Below are 12,493 nucleotides of genomic sequence, written 5' to 3'. Positions count from 1 at the left end.
ATTTTTATAAACTCTCTACACAATGACAGTTTTTAAAAAGATGTTAAAATAGAATAGTTTAAATGCGCATATAAATACTACACAATTTAAGGTTATCGCATATTTATACAAAGACAGAAAATTCTTTGGTTTGGTAATGAAGCCTCATTTACTGTCTTTGTTTCACAGAATGCAACAATATACTTATGTATATCTATATAAAGATCACTTTTAATAGAAACCATTTTTTTTCAAAAATATTTTGAAATTTGTTTTTCATCTGAAATATTTATAGATGCTTCCAATTTTTTTTTGTTTTTGAAGTTTTTGTTTTTAGGGTCGCTGCATCCGAATTTGGTAACAGAATTTCTACATTCAAGTTCGCTAATCCAACATGGCGAACTAAACATTTTTAAATGGTCTCAATTTTATGAAAATAAGTATCCTAAGATTTTTGGGGTCGCCTAATTCAAATATAGTAAAAGAATTCATAAATTCGAACGGCTGATTTAATAAGGTAATTAAAAATGTAAAAATGTGTATTTTAAACATTAATAAATTATATTTAAACAATTTTGAATATGTATAAATAAAAATTCTTTAATATTCAGGGTGGGCGTTTTAATCACATAAAAAAATTCCTGGTAATTTTCATTTGAAGTAATAAAAACCGAACTGCAAATAATTTTAAGCAACTTTTAGCTATCAATATTAAAAATTGAAATTTTACATTTTTTTATAAATTTAACACTTCTTAAATTGAAAGTTACATCTTTTAAATAGATTATAAATCCTTAAAAAGCTTAAAAAATTTAATCTCAACATCTTCAGGGTGGCCGTTTTAATCGGCGAAATAAATTCCCGGTCATTTCCCGGTTAGCAAACTTTTTTCACGGTCAATGAAATTTAAAAAATGGAACACTAAAGCTAAAGAAATTTCCACTTGAGGTATTAAAAACTGAACTGAAAAAGAAAGCACTCAAAGTGCAACTGTTAAATTTTGAACTTTTAAAATTGAAATTTAAAAGGTTTTAATGAAAAAATGTTATATTTAAATGCTCAATAATTTACGCGTATAAAATTGAAGTTACTAACATTTTTCAATATAAAAAAATATAAATCCACGTTATCATTTTCAATGCTCTAAATAAAAAAATCAATCAATGAACTTTACAATTCTTTAAATTATATCATTTTGAGGGATTTTAAGCTAGAAACATCAAATACTGAAAAAATTTTAACTGAACACTTCTTAAATTAGAAATTCAATTTTTTTTTAATAGTTTAAACATCCTTGGATAGCTTCAAAATTTTATTTTAAAATATTGAGAAATCTAGAAGTTGTTTTAAATTTAAAATTATTTTGGAACTTTTTTCAAAACTTCTAAATATCTGTCAAAATGAATTAAATTTTTTCTAAAATTTTCAGAAAATCCTGCAAATTTTAGACAATTTCTTTACAATTTGTATTTTGAAAAGATTCAAGATAAATTTAAAACATTTAAGATTATTTCAAATAAATTAACGAAGTATTTGTACCAACAAAATTTGACTATTTGCACTGAAATTTCGGTGCAAATAGCAACAGTTAAAATCGTCCATATTCGCTTTGGACAATTTTCGAAATGTTTTCAAATATTCTCTGAAAATTAATTTTTCAAAATAAAGTCCTTTTCAATTCTCCTACGAATCTTAAAAAATGTTTTTTTATTCTTTTGAAGCCTTTCATAATTCTTAAAAAGCTTCCAATTTTTTATTCGACATCTGCATTATTCTATATTTCGTTTTAAATTAGGCCACGCGCAAATGTTCAGTGAATTTTTAATCTTTCAGACCTTCTAAATATCTCTTCAACTTACGCGAATTTTGGCTAGCAATTATAGGTATTTAATATTTATTATTCATCGAAATTGAAACATTCTATTCGCAAATTACATTTTTTCAAATATGTAGAACAATAAAAATTGTAACGTTAAAAGTTTAGTTTTTTGTTTAGTTCAAAAAATTTGATTTTTAGAATAAAACAATATTTTTAATTTTATTAAAAATTGTCAATTTCAAACGCTACTAATTTCTAATTTGTTAAGTCTTTAAAACTGCATTTTATAATTCTTTAGATAAAAAATGTGCACTTAAAAATCCAAATGGAAAATTTGTAATTGAAAGATTTTCGAATTACACATTCTAAACTGACTGACATCATGATTGCAAAATATAAAAATTCAACTGATTATTAAAAAGAAAAAAACGGTTCAAGTTCAAAATTGGACAGATTTTGTTTCTAAAAATTCATAAAATTCTCGGTTTAAAAATAAACACACTGTCTTTTCCTGGTCTTATTAAATTCCGGGTTTTCGGTCCAGCTCCCACCCTGATTTTTTCCAAGAGTTTTTAATTCTAAATTTATTTGAAATTTGCAAAATTAAAAACTTCAATTTTAATGATTTGCAATTTAAATTTTTTAAATTCCTAAGATTTACAATTAAAAAAATATTTATTCGCAATCTTTATAGTTTAAAACGATCCGATTTTTAATTTTTTAAGTTATGTAGTTTAATTTTGAAGACTTACAAATCTTAAAATTTTTTTAAAAATTTTGGAAATAGATCTAGGTTGAAGATCCTTCAATTTTTATTGTACCTATATAATTTAAAATTCTGGAGTGAAATTTATTTTTAATAGTTTAATTCGGGAGATTTAGAATTGAAAACTTGATTTTTCAATTTGCATAATTCTTAATTGTAAATTGTCAAGATTGAAAACTCTTCAATTTTAAAGATTTGTAAATTAAAAAGTTCTACAACTTTGAAGAGTTATATCTGGAAACTCTCGAATTTTAGAGATGCCTATATAAAAATTATCAAAATTTGTATGATTTTGAAGATCAAAAGTAGAAATTATCAGTTCTAAATCTTCCAAATTGATAAAACATTAATGTCAGTGATCCAAATTACAGAATTTTTAATGGTAACACTTGAAACTGTCATACTTTTGAATTGTACATTTTATAAATAAAAAATTCTTTAATTTTAAAGAATTGCTGTTAAAAATTATTGAATTGAAGAAATCTATAAATAAAAATCTTAAATTGTGAAGTTTGCAATCCAAAGTTTAAAATTTGTTAAAAAATACAATTTTGAACTGTTGAATTTTAATAATTCAATAATAAATTAAATAAATACTTGCAAAGATATTACGCGGAGAAGCAAAAGTGACCTTATTTATACAAAGAAATACCTGTACGTATAGGTATTTTATTGCGGAGATATAGTATATTTAAATGCGACGTTATTTTAATTGATTGACGTTCGGAGTAAACAAAGAAACAAAGTAAAGACCAATCAAAAGGCAAATTCCTAATTTGTACATTCACAAAAATTGCATAATGCTAAATAAATTCAGCTCGGTATATGAGCCTTGGAAGAGTTAGTTGAATAAGAGTCACGTATATAATGAAAATTCGCGTATTTATTTAGCTGGTAAACACAGCGTTAGGATATTTTTTTGCCACGTCCTTGACAAAAATAGAAAGTTAAAAAAGACAGGTATTAAAACTAACCCAAATTTTTAGTTATATAGCTACAGTCTCTACAGCTGATTTCCATAAACAAAGAGTCCATCCTACCTTCGTCAGCAATAATTTTGTCCTTTACGAGCTTGGCAAATCCCAATTTTTCCAAGTGCCCACTTCAATCGAACTCACATATTGATTGTATGTTGCACTGCTAATTTAGACACTTAATTTTTTTAAAGAAGCTTGCATCTCACCATTTTACAGATTGTTTTCTTCTTTGCATTACATTGCGTTTACTATACATCCTGACAACAATCTACCCGCAGTCATTGCGATGTGTTGCGATGTGCGACTCAGTGCGACTTGTGAACACTTGCGACATACTTGCGCTGCAGGGTGGTCGGTAATATCAATAGGAAAGATGGCGCTGCTGACATACCATCTGAGAAGGAAATCGACAGATTCCTGCAATATTTTCTTCATCTCTTTTCACGCTTTTCAGTTGTTTTTTTTTAATTCTGTTATATTTTACGTCGTAAATTAATATTTTGTGGTTGCAAATTCAACTATGTTTTTCAATTTATGTTTTTTGGATGAAAATTAAACTATTTTTATGAAAATTCGTATTTTTTCGTTGTAATGTAATGTTTTTAAGTTTTTTCAATAGTTTTTTTAGTGGATTAGTGACTTTGCAGGTCACGAAATCGCGCGCTTATTAGTTATTTTACACGTTTCTTATTTGTATTGCCTCATTATAAAATTATAATATATGCTTCAATATAATTTCCGAATAATAAAATTCCCGATTCGAAAAATTGTCGAATAATAAAATTCCCCACAGATTATAATATTACCGAATTTGAAAATTCCCGAATAATAAAATTATCGGCAGAAAATTGCCGAATTATAAAATACTCCAACTAGAAAATGCACGAATCATAAAATTCCCGAATATAAATAATTCAAAAAATTTTTTATTAATAAATATTCTTTCGGGAAATTTCAAATTCGGTAATATTATAAAGGGTCGGAAATCTTTCAATTCGATAATATTGTAAACTGTTCGGAATTTTTTATTTCGGGAAATTCATTATTCATGAATTTTCCAAATCGGGAATTTTATTAATCTAAAATTTTATCATCCGATAATTTTCCAATTTGGGAATTTTAATGATTTGTAAATTATATTTTTCAGGATTTTCCCAAATCGGGAATTTTAATTTTCAGGATTTTCCCAATTCGGGAACTTTATTATTCGAAAATTTTATTATTCAGGAATTTGTATTCAATAGATCGAGCCAACTAACGCAAGAAAATATATTTAATGGCTTCAACCTAACCTTTTTCCACAAAAGTGCCGTATGTACTTTCGTTGACATTCAAAATTGACATTCTAGGCGTTTGTATCATTTACTTTCAAGTCAGAGTTTGATTTAAAGCGCCTCCCTCAAAGCAAAAAGTAAGAGCAGTTTTTCTTTAGTTTATAATGTTAGTGTATTTAAAGATTACAGAATAATAAAATTCCCGACAGAAAATTCCCGAATTATAAAATATCTGAATAAAATAATCTGAAATTTTATTATGCCGGAATTTTATTATTCAAGAATTTTCCAATTCGGGAAATGTATTTTACTGAATTTTTATTCTTCTCGAATTCAAATTATCGGGAATATTATTTTTCGTCATTTTTTCAATTCGAGAATTTTATTCTTCTGAAATTTTATTATTCGGGAATTTCACAGTATCGAGAATTTTATTTTTCAGGATTTTTTCAAATTCGGGAATTTCATTATTCTGAAACTTTATTATTCTGGAATTTTACAGTGTCAAGAATATTATTTTTCTTGATTTTTCCAATTCGGGAATTTCATTATTATGAAATTTTGTTATTCGGGAATTTTATTATTTAGGATTTTCCCAATTCAGGGATTATATTTTTCGGTATTTTTAGTTATGAGAATTTTATTACTCGGAAATTTGATCATTTAGGAATTTTGCAATTCGGGAATCTTATTATTCGGGAAATTTACAGTGTTGAAAATTGTAATTTTCAGGATTTCTCCAATTGGGGAATTTTATTAGTCAGAAATTTTCGTATTCAGAAATTTTTTAATTCGGGAATTTTATTATTCAAGAATTTTCCTATTCGGGAATTTTATTATTCGAGAAATTTCCAATTCGTGAATTTTATTATTTAGCAATTTTCCAATTCGGAAATTTTATTATTCGGACATTTTTCAATTTGGTAATGTTACAGTGTCGGAAATTTTATTTTTCAGCATTTTTCTGATTCGGGAATTCTATTATTCTGAAATTTTATTATTCGGGAATTTACAAATTCGGGAATTTTATTAGTCAGGAATTTCCCAATTCAGGAATATTATTTTTCGGGTAATTTAAAGTCAGGAATTTTATTTTTCGGGATATTTCCAATTTTCGAATATCATTATTATGAAATTTTATTATTCGGGAATTTTACAGTATTGGGATTTTTATTTTTCGAGATTTTGCAGTCGTCTCACATGGACTATAACGAATCTTATGAACAATATTTGAAAAGTAAAATTTGCGAGGTTATAAAATTTCCCAGTTGGAAAATTCCTAAATAATAAAATTCTTAAATAAATTAATTCCTGAAATGGAAAATTGCCAAAAAATAAAACTCCTGAACAGTTTATAATATTACCGAATTTAAAAATTCCAGAAAAATAAAATCCCGAACAGCTTATAATCTTAGCGAATTTCAAAATTCCCTGATAAAACAAATCCCAAATTATAAAATTCCTAAATAGTTTCTAATATTACCGAACATGAAAATTTCTGTATAATAAAATTCCCGAACAATAAAGCTCCAAAATAATAAAATTCTAAAATAAAAAAATTCCGGAATAATCTATTTACATTTTTAAAAGTTCCGTTTTTTCTGCATGAGTTCATAAATATTAGGTAAGTTTCACGAATTTTTGTTATTAATTGTTAATTGTTTAAACTTTAAACCATTTTTATCTGCTTAAACAATAATTTTTCACATTTTATCGCAAACTAACGGTATTTAGTCGGGAATATAAAAAATTAGTACTGTCGATTGAATTTGTTATTGATTGTTTAAACAAATTTGTATTCTTTAAATCTAACTTTTGACTGGAAAAAAGCACAAAAATGTAATTTCTTGTCCATTTTTAAACAATTTCCATATAATTTTGTTATTTCTCGTATTTTTACCACTTATTACAATAGCTCCTCTTATGTTGACACTCTTCATTACTCATAATTATTTTTGAATTATTTTTTCGACAAAAAAGAGCAAATTATAACTTTTTCGGAATCGCATGAACTAACTAGTTAATCGTTCTTCTTAATTTTCGGTTTAAATTAAATAGTGCAAGTCACTCAGAAAAAGGTAAAATTATGTCATTTTTTTGAAAAATGTGTTTAACCAAATGTAAATTGTTTAAAAAATCGAGTTTAAATAATTAAAGGTATCAATTCAAGAGCAGCTAAGAAATTGTATTGAAAATTCTGCAAGAAACTCCACTTTTTTGGACTATTTCAGTCAAAATTTACATTTCAACCTTGATAAATCATTTAAACAATTAACAATAAAAATAATCAATCGTGTTGATCTTTTATTTAAACAAATTAATTCATGTTATTCCGAGAAGGTGTAAGTTTTGTCATATTTTTAGTCGAAATACGTGCAAAAAGCTAAATTTGTATGGCTTACTCCACTCAAGTTACATTTAACCAATAAAAAGTTGTTTAAACCATTAAAAACTAATTGAATCGACCGTACTGATTTTTATAATGCCTAATTATTCTATGTCGTTATCAGGCTACAGACAATACAAAAATAAACAAATAAAACTTATTTAAGCCATTAATTATTATTAAAAAAACATAAAACATTTTAATTTGATTACACAAAAGTAATAGTTACGATCATCAAACCGAAAAATACTTGATTTTCGTTTAGAGGTGCTTTTTGGATGGGCGCACAGGCGGCGAATTAGAAAATTGGGATTCAAAATGATCTAGAGCCTACAATTTTCATCCGATTCCATGTTTTTTTAAATTAAAGCTAGTTAAATTCTAAATAGGTCTGTTGAGGGCGATTTTGCTAAAAAGGCTCTGTTTTTTGTCATTCAAGTTGCAAAATGCAATAAAAAACATTATTTTTCATATTTGAGCTGCCTGTTCTGTAGCATTCATTTATTTTACCTCAAAAAGATGAAAAACTGATAGATTTACAATCGATTAACAAATCCTAATAACTTAGATGAAGTTCGTGCAATCTGTTCAATTTTTATAAACAAATTTATGAACAAAATCGATTAGTGCTGTAAATTGAAGCTTGGAAAGTCTTTTCATCGCATTTTTCCCCGCAAAATCGAGTGAAATTAATGTTTCGTTGAAATCAAACACTACAGTACAATTTTTTTTTATTGCCATAAACAAATTTCATAGACAAATTTAATAAATAAGCGCCTCGGTATATATAAAATGCATTTTTGCTGCGCAATCATCAGAATTGCCTACAAAAATGAAAATTTCATGACAAAAATGGAAAATCAAAATATTTACCATTGTTATAAACAATACTGATTAACAAATGCATTAAACGGTCACTCTTTGATAGAAAAAATCCATTTTGTTTTTGCGTAATTGTTCATTTTATCCCTAAATTAATATTCTGATGGAGGAAACTGACGTTTGACAATATTTTTCATTTTGATTAACAATTCTGCTGAACAAATGCATTTAATAGACGCTTTCAAATAGGAAAAATCTCTTTCTTGATGAAATGTTGATTATATCATAAAACATGAAACTCCTACGACTAAAGAGTCGTAAACAATGAAAGTCGGGAAAACACAAAAATCCAGTGGATACGTGCGTGAACTTTTCAATGTCCGTCCCAAAAACAACGTAGCAATTGAACGTTGAGTGACGAGAAAAATGTGAGAACCGGAACAAGTAAAAAAGGAGACAACTGAATTGATCATGCTTGTTTATAACAATGGAAAATGTTGTTGGATGTCAGTATATTTCGTAGGAGTTTCATTTTTTTATGATATAATTAACATTTCAACAAGAAAGAGATTTTTCCTATTTGAAAGCGTCTATTAAATTCATTTGTTAAACATAATTGTTAATAAATATTAAAAATATTGATAAACGTCAGTTTTCTCCATCAGAATATTAATTTAGGGATAAAATGAACAATCATGCAAAAAAATGGGTTTTTTTTATCAAAAAGTGATCAGTATTGTTTATAACAATGGTAAATATTTTGATTGTCTATTTCTGTCATGGAATTTTCATTTTTGAAGGCAAACCTTATGGTTGCGCAGAAAAAATGCATTTTATATATACAGAGGCGCTTATTTATTAATTTTTTTTATGAAATTTGTTTATAACAATCAAAAAAATTATACTTTAGGGTTTGATTTTAACGAAACATTAATTTCACTCGATTTCGCGGGGAAAAACGTGATGAAAAGAACTTCCAGGCTTCAATGTACAGCAATAATCGATTTTGTTCATAAATTTGTTTATAACAATTGAACAGATTGCACGAACATCATCTAAGTTATTAGGATTTGTTAATTGATTGTAAACCTATCAGTTTTTCATCTTTTTTGAGGTAAATCAATGAATGCTACAGAACAGAGAGCTCAAATATGAAAAATTATGGTTTTTTGGCATTTCGCAACTTCTATAACAAACAGACAGAGCCTTTTTAGCAACATCGCCCTCGACAGACCTCTTCAGAATTTAATTAGCTTAAATTGAAAAAAAAAGATAAAATCGGATGAAAATTGTAGGCTCTGGATCATTTTGAACTGCAATTTTCTAATTCGCCGGACTTTGGAGCGGTTCCTCCAAAGAAAATTCGAATTTGGCTTTTTTAAACCATCTTACCCGTGTAGAAATATAAACGTGGGCCTGGTAAGGCACTGACCAGTTTTTCCTAGTTTTGGCGTTGCCCTGGTGTGGTCAACTGGCATGGGCCATACATGGCGTGTAACGCTTTTGCATATTTTTTCCCTACTTATGGCAAGCTTGTCAGGGCCTGTCTAGTTTTTCTGAGCTATGCCCTACTTTTCTAAATTACAATGGTATTAAACAAAAACTAGTATTAGAAAACAACATTTATTTTATTTAGTATAATACTACTGAAAATACATATTTTATTATAAATTTTCAGTATTTGATTTTAGAAATTGCTTTAAATTGAGGAGTTCTGGACAAGAAGGCGGTAGGCGCTCGAGAACGAGTAAAAGTATTGTCCAGGCTGTGACGTCAGGTATCAGAAGTGAAATTCGAAATTTAAAAAAACCAAAAATATAGTTAGATAGATCTTTAAAAATGTACCAGAGTCTCCATTTACAGTTTTTCTCTCGGGCTGCAAATTTGCCAGTAAATAAATAAAAACTGACTTTTTTTTAATTGAAAAAACCATGTTTTTTCACATTAAACTCGCCGTAAGTAATTCGTTTATCAACTAATTAACAAATTTCTTTTTGAGTTTTATTCGAGACACTCTAGCGGAGGCTACAGTGTCCAAAAAGGGTCAAAAGTTAATTTCAAATTTTTTTTTAATTCGAATGAAAAAACACGTTTTTAGACTTTCACATTAAAAAATTGAGCGAGGAAGTTTGAGGTACGACAAACTTCAAGCGAACGCATTTTCCGCCAATGTGTTGGCCAACCTTTTGGAAAATCTCAATTCGATTTGATTTTTAGTTTTATAATTACAGCGAGTTTTTTACGAGCTCGCGACGCGACACCACACGATTTTTCAGGGGACGCCGGGAACGCTGACTAGTGCGAGCGAGTGGAAAAAACAAAGGATGGGCAAGGACGATGTTTTAGGCTTCAGGCAGCGTACCTTGAAAAATACTGTGGTGTCGCGTCGCGAGCTCGTAATAAACTCGCTGTAATTCTGAAACTAAAAATCAAATCGAATTGAGATTTTCCAAAAAGTTGGCCAATACATTGGCGGAAAATTCTTTCGCTTGAAGTTTGTCGTAGCTTAAACTTCCTTGCTCACTTTTTTAATGTGAAAGTCTAAAAACGTGGTTTTTCATTCGGATTAAAAAAAAAAACATTAGAAATTAACTTTTGACTTGTTTTGGACACTGTAGCCTCCACTAGAGTGTCACGAATAAAACTCAAAAAGAAATCTGTTCATTAGTTGATAAACGAATTACTTACGGCGAATTGAATGTGAAAAAACATGGTTTTTTTAATTAAAAAAAAGTCAGTTTTTATTTATTTACTGGAAAATTTGCAGCCCGAGAGAAAAACTGTAAATGGAGACTTAGGTTCATTTTTTCAAGAGCTATCTAACTATATTTTTGGTTTTTTCAAATTTCGAATTTCACTTTTGAAACCTGACGTCACAGCCTGGACAATACTTTACTCGTTCTCGTGCTCCTGTCGCCTTCTTGTCCAGAACTCCTCAATTGTACAATTTTTAATTATGCAAAATCTTGATAACGTTACTAAACTTTTAAATTTATTACAAAAAGAAAATTCGTTTTTTATCAAATTTAAACTGCATCAAAAATTATTCATAAGTTTAAAATTGACATGTATGGTATTCACTTAGAAATAAATTGTTAATAATTGAATATGGAATTGACCATCAAGCCTTCAAAAATACTTCAGTATTTAATTTTGGCACATTTGACATTGCATCTTGAATCAAGGCCTCCTCCTTTAGCCTATATTTATTTTCAATCTATTTCGCCTTCTCAGAATAGGTGCATACTCGGGATCTCCCGTATAAAGTCAATGTTGGATAGGAACGGTTTATGTTCAAGTTAATGTTCTGAAATCTAAAAAATGTACTGTATACATCTTTTTTGCAACTTATTTTAATGTAAGTTTGTAAATTTTTAAAAACTTTAGCAATAAAAGAAAAATTGCGCAATGCATACGTCTAGTAAATATTTTAGAATTACTAATAATATATTTCAAATTCTTCATGGGCGAGTACAACGTTTTTAAATATAAATAAATAAATTTTTATTTTCATGGACACAATGAAAAGGAATTAAGTTCTTGTCTTGCACGATGTTCCGTAATAACCCTGGCGGATTGAAGGAACCGAATGGAGCCTCTACAAAGTACCCGTAAAGACCCCATTGGGTCCCCATTCAGTTCCTGTTTTTAAAAAACTCGAAAAAAAAAACAAAAAAATCAACTTTTAAATTGTTGAAATAATCATTCTATTTATTTTACAGTTTTTTCGATTTTTTTAAAAAGGAACCGAATAGGGACCCAATAGGGCCTTTACGGGTACTTTGTAGAGGCTCTATTCGGTTCCTTCGGTCCGCCAGGGACGTATTCGACCTAGGTCTAAAGTTTTTTTTATTTTCGTATTAATTACGTTTCAACCGTCAGCGTACAAAATATTTATAAAAAACTATTTACTGAAAATAATACTTTTATCATCGATATATATAACTTCGCCAAACATTCAAACTAGGTTAGGTTGACCAAACATCCCTTGACGAGCGCGTATGGCAGATGTGAGGCGTAAGAAAATATCTCTCGTGAATTTCCGACTTGGGGAAAGCCTCCGCAAAACACGACAAAATTTTTTTGGATATATTATTCATATGTGGGAGTCATTTTATTATTTTTAATTCGGAACAACAAGAGTGTGTTTATAGTTAATAACAGATATTTATATTTTAATCACCCATTTGTGCCCCATAATAATTTAATTATTTTTATTGAAAATAGAAAAACTGGTTTGGCTTTTGCCAGCGCCATTTTTTAAATGGGACAAAATAGGGGAATTTCTACTCGCGTAATGTACTTGGAGAGGAGCACATGTATAAAAATTCATTTTTTAATATAAAATATGATTAACTAAAAGCCATAGATTTCTAGGTCAAGTATTAGGCAAAAAGTTTGCATAAAAAAGTGCATTATTTTTGATTGATTGTGGAATTAAAATGTTGACATTTTATCACTTCTGCAGTC

The 12,493-nt window shown here is 28.1% G+C and overlaps 1 protein-coding gene across 1 annotated transcript in view; it reads right to left on the bottom strand.

Annotated features, from left to right (window-relative positions):
- Positions 1–3,845, bottom strand: part of LOC117176215 (autophagy-related protein 9A) — a 55,894-nt gene extending 52,049 nt beyond the window's left edge. The window contains exon 1 of the mRNA XM_033366349.1: positions 3,605–3,845. The gene's annotated coding sequence lies outside the window, so the exon portion shown is untranslated. The remainder of the gene's footprint in view (positions 1–3,604) is intronic.
- Positions 3,846–12,493: the final 8,648 nt, after the last annotated feature.

This window comes from Belonocnema kinseyi, chromosome 7 (assembly GCF_010883055.1).
Source record: "Belonocnema kinseyi isolate 2016_QV_RU_SX_M_011 chromosome 7, B_treatae_v1, whole genome shotgun sequence".
In the NCBI taxonomy this organism is placed as follows: Eukaryota; Metazoa; Arthropoda; class Insecta; order Hymenoptera; family Cynipidae; genus Belonocnema; species Belonocnema kinseyi.
This window is presented reverse-complemented; position numbering and strand designations above follow the sequence as displayed.